Below are 13,025 nucleotides of genomic sequence, written 5' to 3' on the forward strand. Positions count from 1 at the left end.
CCAAAGTAATTCACACAGGCCAGTCTTTACTTGGCTGGCCACTTCTTCAAATCATGTTTTGTTTTTTTTTTTTTTAATTAAAATCCGTTCTGTACATTGTGTATTTCTCTTAGCCACTGCCACTCTTTTTTTTAACTGTAACCTCTTATGCAACTTTCCATTTCCTGAATCAAGTTGAGGGGATGTTGCACCCCCATCTAATTACTCTCATCATTCATTTGCAGCTCTCCACCCAACCGTTATCATGATGAGGTACACCAATCCAACCGTCTACCCTCAAAGAACATAAACACCCTTGCTGCCAACAACTTTGATCACAACTTACCAGTCCATTTCCATGGTTACACCTTGAAAATTCTCTACCTTTGAAATCTTAAATTTCAATGCACTAATCTAATAGCAACTCCCAATCCCTCTGTGGTCTGCACCTTAATTCAAGGCTAATTAGATTTGTGTGATTAAAAACCTGCCGAGGTTTTAGTCTGGAAGGTGCGCCTCAGCAGACTTTTACAGGAAGGAGAGGGAAGGATGTGGTTTGATAGAGAGAAATATAAAAGATCTATTATTAATCCGGATGATTGCTGTGTGATCACCCTGTAGGGAGAGGTCAGTAAATGAGTTCAGGTCACAATGGAAAACTCCTGTTGGGGTATAGTGAGAGATGAGTTAGTTAAATGAAACGAGGGGGATCAATTTTATATGAGGACTTTAATTTAAAATGGGAATTGGGTGTCATTCTCAGAGCAGCACAAGTTTTCATGCTGTTGAAAAGCAGCAGGAATACTTAAAACTTCTAGGTAACATGGAAAAGTCTTCAAGCGTGACTAACCATTACCTGCGTATGAACAAAACCATTTCTGAGCACTTCTGGCTATGGATTTTTAAAATACAAGTTTTAGAGAATTTTAATGATGCTATTATGATTTTAAGGGATGGACCACATTTCATATGTTTGGGGGGGGTTCCCCTCAAAAATCGTGAACAAAATCCTAAAAATCTAAGCATCCCAGCAAACAGTAACCAAATGTCTTCAGTCAGTTAGAATTACAATACGTGTGTGTGTGTATATATATGTATCAAAAACATTTGATTACATCTCTAGATTTATGGTTAACACTTTAAAAAGAGTCACTTTAATTAAAGACTTTCTTTGTTTGAATCAGTCTCAATTATTCAAGGGATCATTAACTGATTTTGGTTAAAGTTAAAATGGTTCTCGACTAGCTTATTCCCTGTGGTAGGCACCCTTTAAGATGATCCCAAGGATCCCCACCTCTTGGTATTCATGCCCTCGCGTAATAACCTCTCCTGTGTGTAGGTTGGACCTAATAACTCACCTCTAACACAGAAAATGGTAAAAGTGACAGGATGCCATTTCTGAGATTAGGTTACAAAAAGATTGAGGCTTTTATCTTGCTTGTCCTCTATCCTCTCACTCATTCTGAGGGAAGTCTGCTACCATGTTGTGGGTTTCCCAGTGGAGAGGTCCATGTGGCAAAAAACTAATGTCTCTGGCCAATGCCCAGTGAGGACATGAAGTCTGACAACAGCCACATAATGTGAGTTTAGAAGGCAATCCTCCCCAGTCAAGCCTTGAGATAACTGCAGCCCTGGCTTTGATTGCAGCCTGTAAGAGACTGAGAGCCAAAGGGACCCACCTATGACACACCCAGATTCCCAACTCAGAGAAACTGTGAGATAACAATTGCACCCTGTTTTAAGCTGCTAAATTTAGGGTAATCTATTAAGCAGCAATAGATAACTAATACATTCCCCTTACTTTAGCCTATGTTCAAACCTTAATGAATTGCTTTTCAATTTTGTTCAGCTAGATGAAAAATTTTCTCAGCTTTCAGCAGGTAATTTATTTACTTTCTGAGAAAAATGTTTGTTGATTTTTTGGTTGGGGGTTCAAATTAAATAAACAGAGAAAATATTTTTCTTTATAAATCTAAATCTAAATTCCCAGAGTTACTTTTAAGAAGTGCTATGTGGAAAAACCACAGACATCAACAACTCTGACTTGCAAAGTGATTCAGAAGAGCTCTAAAAGTGAAGAAATTTTAGGAAAAATTAGCCAATTAATTTTTCTTATATTTTCTTTTTTATGTATGCCAAGAGTGTACATAATTTCTAAAAAAACTCTGTCTAAATAAGTCTAAAAGAGCTCTTTCAATGAATATAAAATAAAAATCCTAATTGATAAAAAGACATTTTTTCTTGGGCTTACATACAATAACAGTGTATCTTACAATCAATGACACCTTATATTTGATGGAATATAATAATCCAATCCACATAGTTGTTTTTGAATATAGAGATGCTCTAAAATATATTATCTGAATGAAGTTTTATATATTCCTATAGGTAGTTTTTAAATACTAAAATGCTCAATTATTACAGAATAATATGTGAAAGTTCTTTTCTTTGAAGTCAATGTGCTCACTTACTATAGACTAATATCTGAAAAGTTCTTTTCGTCAAAGGCAATGTTTACTAATCAGACTTGAAAATGTTTTGAAATATTATAAGGGTAAAAATTATAATTATCCTACAATATTTTTATTAGCCTGCTTAGCATTTACAGTTCCGTGTTCTCCCCCTCTCCCACAGCTCATTACTACCTCCTAGTGAAAAAAAGTCACCGACATGGCAGTTATCAGAAGATCCGGTGTCCTGTCCGAGCTGTGCCATTCACAAACCGTAGAATCTTGGCAAACCACAACTTCTCTGTTTCTTTATCCATAAGGCTACTTCCACCTTTGATAATGTTTTTAACTCTAAAGAGTCTACAATTCAACAGAGAGTCAATATTATTAGGCTGAGAAAAGGCAAATCTTTGGCATTGAGATGCCTTACCAACAATGTTGACATGAAAACCATACCAAAAAAATAATAGAAGGAGCAGAGATTATTTTCTTCTAATTCTGTACCATAACTTCAGTAAGCTTACTCTAATTTTAATTAGGAATCATATTGTTTACCCGTTCATTCAACAAATATTCTTTGAAAGTTTTTTGTGCCCCAAGCGCTGAGTTAGATAGAAACAGTCCTTGCCCTCATGGAGCTTATAGCACAGTAGGATAAATAAACATTAAACAAATAATTTATAATTACAAATTATGATATATGCTAAAAAGGGTGCTAACGAGAGACTACATCATGAAGACCTGAATTAAACTGAATGGTAAGGGAAGGCCTCCCTGAGATTTTTTTTTCTGAGGAAGATTAGTCTCGAGCTAACATCTGTGCCAATCTTCCTCTACACTGTATGTGGGACACCGCCACAGCATGGTTGGTGAGTGGAGTAGGTCTGCACCACTGATCTGAACCCACAAACCTGGGCCGCAGAAGCAGAGCACATGGAACTTTAACCACTATGCCATGGGTCCAAGCCCCTCTCTGAGGAGATTTAAGTTAACACCTATAGAAGGATTTGTGCAAATTAGTTAGACAAAGTATGTGTGGGTGGGCTGGGGCTGCACTCCAGGCAGAGAAAATGGTATGTATAGAGACCCTGAAGTAGAAAAGAGTTTGGTGTGTGAAGAATTCAGATAAGGCCAGCGGGGCTGCACTGACGGGAGATGAACCAGGCAGTACATCACACCACGCAAGGCTTTGACAGTCATACGGAGGAGTCTGGATTCAGATTGAGTTCAATGGGAAATGAATGAAGGTTTTAACGGGGAGTGGGGTGGGGTGTGATTTGATCCTCCAGTTTACACTTTTTATTTTTTAATTTATTTTTCCCCCAGCTTTATTGAGATATAATTGACATATAACATTGTGTAAGTTTAAGGCATATAACGTGATGCCGTGCACAATGATACATATATATATTATGAAATGATTATCACAAGAAGGTTAGTTAACACATCCATCACCTAACATAATTACAATTTTTTGTGGGTGGTGAGAAAATGTAAGATCTACTTTCTGTGCAACTTTCAAGTATATAATACAGTACTGTTAACTATAGTCAACACATTGAATATTAGATCCCCATAACTTACTCATCTTACAACTGGGAGTTTGTACACTTTGACAATTTAGATTTTTAAAATGTTGATTAGCTGCTCTTTGGAGAATGGATTGCACACGATAAAGGAGGAGGCTAACATAATCATCTAGAAGAGAGATCATGAGAACATGAACAAGGGTCTTGGCAGTGGAGAGAAAGAGAAGAGAGTGGAAGTGTTTTGAAGGTAGGAGTCAAGCGAGTTAGGGAGAAAGGGTGCTCAGGATGACTCTCAGGTTTCTGCCTGAAAAAACTGGGTGTTTGGAGAGCCCTTTACTAGAAAGGGGAAGGCTGGCAGAGGAAGAAGTTTGGGACAAGAGTGAGAGTGCAGGTTTAGATATGGTAAGGTTGAAATGTTTGTGAAAATTCAAGTGATAATGTCAGCTATGCATTTTGATATACAAGTCTGGAGGTCAGAAGAGAAGTCTGGGTTGGAAATATAAATTTGGGAGTCACCAACCTACAGATGGTACTTAAGCCATGACACTGCTGAGTGAGATCACCTAGAAAGACAACACAGAATGAGGAGCAAAGAGAGCCTAGAACACACGATGCCCAAGTGTATTTGTGTGCTCTGCAAGAAACTAGTCTTCTGAATGCTGGACTACAGCAGTGAGCAGGCATCTCTTTCCATTGGTTCATTATTTTATTAATTCACTTATTCTGTTATGCGTATCTATATCTACCTTCTAAGTGAATCCTAAATTAAAAGGTTCTGGGGTATTTTTTCCCTTGCTGGCAGAGCCAAAGGAAAGACCCCGGTTTTTGGGGGACCCGAATCATAGGTAATCTTGGGAACTTTCTTTTTATAAAAAGAATACACCTTTGTAAACATAAAATTAGGCACAAAAGTAAATATTTATTTAGAACTGAAAAAGATATCACAACAGATTACAGATTTTTAAAAGCTGACCAATACCAGAGATGTCACAAAATCAAAACAAATAATTTTATTTCTATTTTTAAAGTATTTTAATTAATTCATAATTAACTGCCTGACATATCTCTATAATACTTTCTTCCTACCTTTTCTGGCTGCATAATTTTTTATTGCTTCTTCTCATGACATTGCTTTTAGAAAATCATTCTGTATTCTATAGAGAGAATAGAAAGATAATTGAGTCTTTTATAAAGCATGGTCAATCAAAATTTTTTACTATTAGTTGTTTGATATTGCTGCATCAAAACTCATGATTAGCTATGCCATGTCAATTTTTAGAACTGTTGTCAAATTTTGGAAAATCTTGATTAAATTTCTATCACATACGAGCAGTGAGATTTCAGGGCCATTTCACTGCCTTGGTGCCAATTTTACACGCCATCTTGTCAGGACAAGATGTGTTAGATACACTAAGACAGCATCCAATCACAGAAGCATAAAACACACAACTTCGCACAAAGACATGCTTGCTGTTCTTAATACTGCTACAGACTTGGCCCTACAAACACAGGAATTCTGAAAAATTCTATTTTGTACATTTCCATTTTTAAAAACATGAATAATTTGTTTACAGTTGTATATATTGCATTACTGAATACATTCATGACAGGAGAGGACTTCCCTTTTGTCTAAGTATTGAGAAGAACCAAAGCTTCCAGCTTACAATTTCACATTTGATGACTGGAAGTGTTTTCTACAGACAAGGCTCTAGCTTTGCACATCTCTAATCTTGTTTCTCCTCCACCACTCAGAAACTGAATGCTTGTATTGCAATACGACCTCTGGTTCTAGATCTTTGCGTTATTGCTCACGGTGAGTGGGCATTGGGCAGTAGGAGTGCTCTTAGAAGACATTCCTATAACCTGAATGACTATCAATGATTTAACTATACATGGAAATGACTATGAATCCTGTAAATACATTCCACTGAGCACAAACTGAATACATATATTCCCAACTCAACATCCCCAACATCACCCAACACAAGGGGAAGTCTGAGTGGAAAGAGACAACAGTTTTAACCAGTTGTAGTTAAAATATATTACTTTTGAGAATTTTACAAACACATATGATCATGAGAACACATTGCTAGGGGCCCTTCCAAGGCAGGGATTAAGTCTCCAAATACAAAGATGTTAACTGCCCACAACTGGATACATTTTTTATCCTCCCCTTGATGGCAGAAGAGCTATTTCCTTCTCCTCACACTTTCCTGTGAGTTAGTCTTGGGGAAATCTCAAGGTGTTGGTTTGAGTTGCTGCTGTGGGGACACCAATGACTGCTATTTTAGTAACTATACTTTTTTTTAGCATATGTGTACCAAGAAGGACCACTTTTGCTCTCGAGTATAAGTTTTTCTCTTACAAATCTTGATTTTGAAAAATTGCCATTTATTAAATGGTACCAGATCACATAGTTCAATAAGCATTTGCTTTTGCCTCGTATGATTACTAAGTGTACATAAGCCTGTTACAGTTGTATGGTGAGGAGACAACAGTTCTAGTTGTAAGCATTAGCTTTTAAGAAGATATCTTGGTGATTCTTTACCTTTGAAAACTATGACCTAATTCTAATATGGTTCTTTAGCATGCAAATAACTTGTGAGGGATTATGTCTTTTATGTGACGTGCTCGACTTTCCTTAATACTCTTAGAATATTTGGCCTAAACAAAAAATTTCCCAGTTACATACTTGTCTAGAGAACAGTTACTCCTACCTGGGAAGGAGAGAACAGAGAGGGGAAAGTGGAGCTGGGTGGGAGGGGTATATTCGGGGAAAAAGAAGAACAAGATTCATTCTGCTTGAGAGAGTATGGGGTACTAAAAAAAGAGCAGAGCTCTTAAATTTACATGATCTAGGTTGAACCATGGCTCTCTTTACTTAGCTGTATGATCTTAAGCAAATTACTTAACCTCTTTTAGCTTCATTTTCTTTTGAAAATGGGAGAAATAATATTTGAGAGGATTCTTGGTAGATTTGATGGGATGGTAGTAGGAAATCTTTTTTTTTTTTTTTTAAAGATTTTATTTTTTTCCTTTTTCTCCCCAAAGCCCCCCCAGTACATAGTTGTATATTCTTCGTTGCAGGTCCTTCTAGTTGTGGCATGTGGGACGCCGCCTCAGCGTGGCTTGATGAGCAGTGCCATGTCCGCGCCCAGGATTCAAACCAACGACACTGGGCCTCCTGCAGTGGAGCGTGCGAACTTAACCACTCGGCCATGGGGCCAGCCCCGGAAATCTTCATTAATACTTCAAAATTGTATCATCATCATCACATACACATAGCTTTTTTTTTTTTTTTACCTTAGTGTTCACTTTTTATCAAAATTATCCAATGCACATTATTTATGGTTTTTTACAAAAAACAGTTCAAATCTGGAATGTATGCCCACCATGTTATCATGCTATCTTCCCTTCATTATTCAATGTTAGGATTTCCTTCTCTCTTTATTTCAACTGAATTCCACTTTCTAGATCTCATTTCTCTCTTTTGCTTATGGTTTCTGGGTTTTCAATATTGCTTAAGGTTTCTGACCCAATATTATATACACATTCTCCTAATTTTTCTTCTTTTTTTTAATATCCTATTTGGACTTTATTTTTTATTATCTATTTATTTATTTATTTGGAGGAAGACTAGCCCTGAGCTAACATCCGTGCCCATCTTCCTCTATTTTATACGTGGGACACCTGCCATAGCATGGCTTGGTAAGTGGTGCATAGGTCCGCATCCAGGATCCAAACCTGCAGCAAAAGTGGAGGTCATGAACTTAATCGCTACACCATGGCCAGGACTTTATTTGTTTATTTTTTTAAAGATTGGCAACTGAGCTAACATCTGTTGCCAATCTTCTTCACTGTTTTCTTCTTCTTCTCCCCAAAGCCCCCCAGCACTTAGTTGCATATTCTAGTTGTGAGTGCCTCTGGCTGTGCTATGTGGGTCGCCGCCGCCTCAGCATGGCCTGATGAGTGGTAACATGTCCGCGCCCAGGATCCAAACCAGTGAAACCCTGGGCTGCCAAAGCAGAGCACGCGAACTTAACCACTCAGCCATGGGGCCGGCCCCTGGACTTTATTTTTATATGCTGAATCCTTCCAGAGTTTTCATATACTAGTTTGTTTTCTAAAATGGAAAATTGTAGTAGCAACATTTATTTTTTTAAAATTTCTTTTCTCACGTAACTAAAACAACACCTTTGCCATAGATTGTTTCACAAAATTTGATCTTTCTTCCACTATTTAGTTATCTATTCCAGTGCCAGTACTGTACTCTTTTAATTACAGTAGCTTTATAATAAAGTTTTAACATCTGATAAGGCAGGTCTTTCCACACTTCTCTACTTATTTGTTATAACTATTAAATTATTTGCTTCAGTTAAAAAACAAAAATAAAATATCACAAACAAGCAGACAAAACCCCAACAGCCCATCCTCTCATAAGAATTTTGATTTATATATATAATTTTGAAGGATTTAGAGTTTTATGATGTGACATCTTCCCATCTAGAAATTCTATTGGTTTCTTGATTTATTCAGATTGTTTTTCTTGTCAATAAATTTCTAATACATTTTTCACATAAGTCGTATGCTTTTGTAGTTAGATTTGTTTTTAAGTATTTATAGTTGTATCACTATTATAAGTAAGTATATCTTTTCTAGTTCCATCTCTAATTGATTCTTAAGGAGAAAAGCGTATCTATTTTTGTATATTTATCTAATATCCAACAACCTTAAAAATTTTTTCTTAATTTGTATTGGTATTAGACACTGTAGGGCAGTGATGTCCAATAAAAATAAAATGCAGGGCATATAAGAAATTAAAAATTTTCTAGTAGCCATATTATAAAAGTGAAAAGCAAATAGGTAAAAACAATTTTAATAATATATTTTATTTAACCCAATATATCCAATATATTATCATTTCAACATGTAATTAAAAAAACATGAATGAGATGTTTTATATATATTTTTTGTTTAAACCAAGTCTTTAAAATTCACTATCTGTTTTATACTTGCAACACAGTTTGGACCAGCCACATTTCAAGTACTCAGTAGCCACATGTGGCCAGTGGCTACGATATTGGACAGTGTAGCTCTCAGATGTTCTATATATACAATCCATTCAGTCATGTCATTTATAAATATAGTTTTGTTTCTTCCAAAATCATGATTTTTTTTCCTATCAGTTAAAACCTCTCTAAAAACACTAACAAATAATGGTGATAGGAAGCATCCTTGTCTTCTTCCTTATTTTAATCAACATGGCTTTAATTAAATGGCCAATTTTAAAATAAACATCCTTTTTAAATAGTTTCCTTCATTTTCAGTTTACTTAAAGTTTATATTAAAAATAACTGAGGGGACCGGTCCGTGGCCAAGTGGTTAAGTTTGCGCGCTCCGCTTTGGTGGCCTGGGGTTTGCTGGTTCCGACCCTGGCTGTGGACATGGCACCACTCATCAGACCAGGCTGTGCTGAGGCGGCATCCCACACAGCACAGCCAGAGGCACTTACAACTACAATATACAACTATGTACTGGGGGGCTTTGGGGAGAAGAAGAAGAAAAGAGAAAAAAAAAAAAGAAGATTGGCAAGAGATGTTAGCTCAGGTGCCAATCTTTAGGAAAAAAATAGGAATTTTATTAATTGCCTGTTGCCACTGAGGTAATCAATCTTTTAATCTGTTGATATAATTATGCTTAGGGATTTCCTAATGTTGAACAATCCTTTCATTCCCATAGCACCCATTCTTGGTATAATTCTTTTACATTCAGCTTGCTTATATTTTAAATTCTTTTAGATGCTTATAGATTTAGTTTGCCAATATTTTATTTAGGCTATTTATATTTGTACTCCTCAGTGAAATTAGTCTATAGATTTAATTATTTTGGTAATACCTTTACCATGTTTTGGTAGTAAGCCTTTCTTAGCTTCATAAAGTGAACCAAGATATTCTCTATCTTTTTCTAGCATCAAGAAGAGTCCTTGAGAATTTTCTGTTCTTAAAAGTTTACATAGAATTCAGATACAAAGTCATTTGAGTCTGGGACATATTTTAAAAGTTATATTTCAAATTAATGTTTCAATTTATTTTATTGCTATTGGTCTGTCTGGGTTTTCAACCTCCTCTTAGGTCAATTTTGAAAATTTAAATTTTGGGGCCAGCCTGGTGGCACAGTGGTTAAGTTTGCACGTTCCACTTCGGTGGCCCAGGGTTTGCTGGTTCAGATCCCAGGTGCGGACCTACTCACCACTTGTCAAGCCATGCTGTGCCAGGTGTCCCACATACAAAGTAGAGAAAGATGGGCATGGACGTTAGCTCAGGGCCAGTCTTCTTCAGCAAACAGAGGAGGATTGGTGGCAGATGTTAGCACAAGGCTAATCTTCCTCAAGAAAAAAAAAGGAAAATTTAAATTTTGCGGAGAAGGCATCCATTTCCTTTAGATTTTCAAATTCACTGTCATAGCATTACAAACAACATTCTTTTAAAAATACTTTTAATCTCAAAACCACAATGAGATATCACCTCACACCTATTAGGATGATTACTATTAAAAAAACCCCCAGAAAATAGCAAGCATTGTCAAGGATGTGGAGAAATTGGAACTCCTTTGCACAGTTGGTGGAATTGTAAAACAGTGCATCCACTATAGAAAGCAGAATGGGGGTTCCTCAAAAAATTAAAAATAGTACTACTATATGATACAGCAATCTCACTTCTGGGTGTATATCCAAAAGAATTGAAAGCAGGGTCTCAAAGAGATATTTGCACACCCATGTTCATAGCTGCCCTATTCACAATAACCAAGAGGTAGAAACAATCTGGGTGTTCATCAATGGATGAATGGATAAACAAAATGTGGTATATACATACAATGGAATATTACTCAGCCTTAAAAAGGAAAGGAATTCTGACACATGCTACTACATGGATGAACCTTAAGGATGTTGTGCTAAGTGAAAGAAGCCAGTTACAAAAAGACAGATAATTATACGAGGTATTTAAAATAGTCAAATTCATAGAAATAGAAAGTAGAATGGTAGTTACGAGGGTCTGAGGGGGAGGGGATATGGGGAATTGTTTAACGGGTATAGAGTTTCAGTTCTGAAGATGAAAAGTTCTGGAGATCTCTTTCACAACAAAGTGAATATACTTAGCACTACTGAACTATACACTTAAAAATGGTTAAGATGGTAAATCTTAAGTTATGTGTTTTTACCACACAGAAAAAACTTCCAAGCTATTGTCATACCACTGTTATAATTCTTAATGGTATTTATTATATTATTTCTTAAAAATACTTTAAAAATGCAGTAAAGCATATACAGAGAAAAGTGAATAAACTGGAAGTGTATTGACCAACGAATTATCACATAGTGAACACACCTGTGTACCACTACCCAGGTCAAAAAATAAAACCACTAATATCCCAGAAGTCCTCTACAGGTCCCCTCCTAAATGCTCTCCTGTCTCCTTTCTAAATGTAATCACCATACTGAAACTTCTAATACTACAGACTAGTTTTGCCTGTTTTTAAACTTTTATATAAATGGAATCATACAGAATGTACTCCTGGTTTCTCTCAACATTATGTTTATGAGATTCATTCATGTTGCTTCATGTAGCAATAGTTAGTTCATCTTTATTCGTCTATTGGATGAACATATTACATAATTATTTATCCATTTTATGGTTTATAGGCATAAGTAGTTTTCCCAGTATTGGCCTATTATGATCAATGTTTCTAGGAAAAATGTTGCACATGACTTTTGGTGCACATTTGGTGAAAGAAATATGTGCATTTCTGTGGGGAATTCACCTAGGAGTTAAATTGTTGTGTTTGTAAATATTTAATTTTAATAAATAATTACAAACTGTTTCCCAATGTAGTTGTACCAATTTTAACTCACAATGTCAGTATATAAAGATTCCAGTTACTCCATATTCTTGTCAGCACTTGGTATTATCACCTTTTAAATTTTAGCTGTTTTGTCAGCTGTGTTGTAGTATTCATTTTAGTTTTAATTTTCATTTTTCTGATTACTAATGAGGTTGAATACCTTTTAATATGCTTAATGGTGATTTAAATATCATCTTTTGAGAAGTGCTTCTCAAGTCTCTTGCTAATTTTTCTATTGGATTGTTTATTATTTTCTTATTGATTTGAAGTAGTTATTATATTATGGTTACAAGCTCTTTACTGGTTATATGTGTTGTAAATATTTTACCCCATTCCCATTTTTCGCTTTAAGAATTAAGTTGTTAATTTTAATGTATTTTTTGCTCTTTTCCCTTTTGTTAATGTTTCTTATATTTGGTTCATGAAATTTTTGCTACATCAGGTCACAAAGATATTCTACCATTTTATTTTTAAGAAGCTTTATTGTTTTACTTTCAAATTTAAACCAATAATCTACCTTACGTTGATTTTTGTATATGGTGTGAGGTGGGTTCAGATTTTTTCCCCTCCCATATGTATATTTAATTGAACCATCATCATTTATTGAAAACACAACACTTTCTTCACTGATCTGTAGTGCACACTCACAGACACATAAATCATCTTGGGATTTGATTAGAATTGCGGCAAATCTATATATCAATTTGGGGAAAATTGGCATTTTTATAATATTTCTAGTCTGTGAACTTGCTATATCTATTTATTTAGGTCTTCTTAATAATAATTTATATTTTTCCTACCAGCTTTATAGTTCTATGTGTAGAGGTCATGTACCTCTACAAATTTCATTAGAATTATTTCTAGGTATGATCACATAAATGGCATCATTCAAAATTTTTTAGTTTTCTAATTTTTTCTGGTATATAGAAATACAATTGAGTTTTATATGTTGATCTTGTATCTAGCAACAATACACAATATATTGTCTGTAGATCTTTTATTTCTTCCTTTACAATCCTTAATTCTTTTTCTTTTCTCCCTTTTCATACTGGTCAGGACGTCTGGTACAAACTCAGATAGAAATGACGATAATGCACATCCCTTGTCCTGATTTCAGAGGGAAATCTTTAAAAATTTCACCATTAAATATGCTGTGTGCTATAGGGTT

The 13,025-nt window shown here is 35.4% G+C and overlaps 1 protein-coding gene across 1 annotated transcript in view; it reads right to left on the reverse strand.

Annotated features, from left to right (window-relative positions):
- Positions 1–13,025, reverse strand: part of FLT3 (fms related receptor tyrosine kinase 3) — a 119,019-nt gene that overhangs the window by 89,469 nt on the left and 16,525 nt on the right. The window lies entirely within an intron of this gene.

Source organism: Equus caballus, chromosome 17 (genome assembly GCF_041296265.1).
Source record: "Equus caballus isolate H_3958 breed thoroughbred chromosome 17, TB-T2T, whole genome shotgun sequence".
NCBI lineage: Eukaryota > Metazoa > Chordata > Mammalia > Perissodactyla > Equidae > Equus > Equus caballus.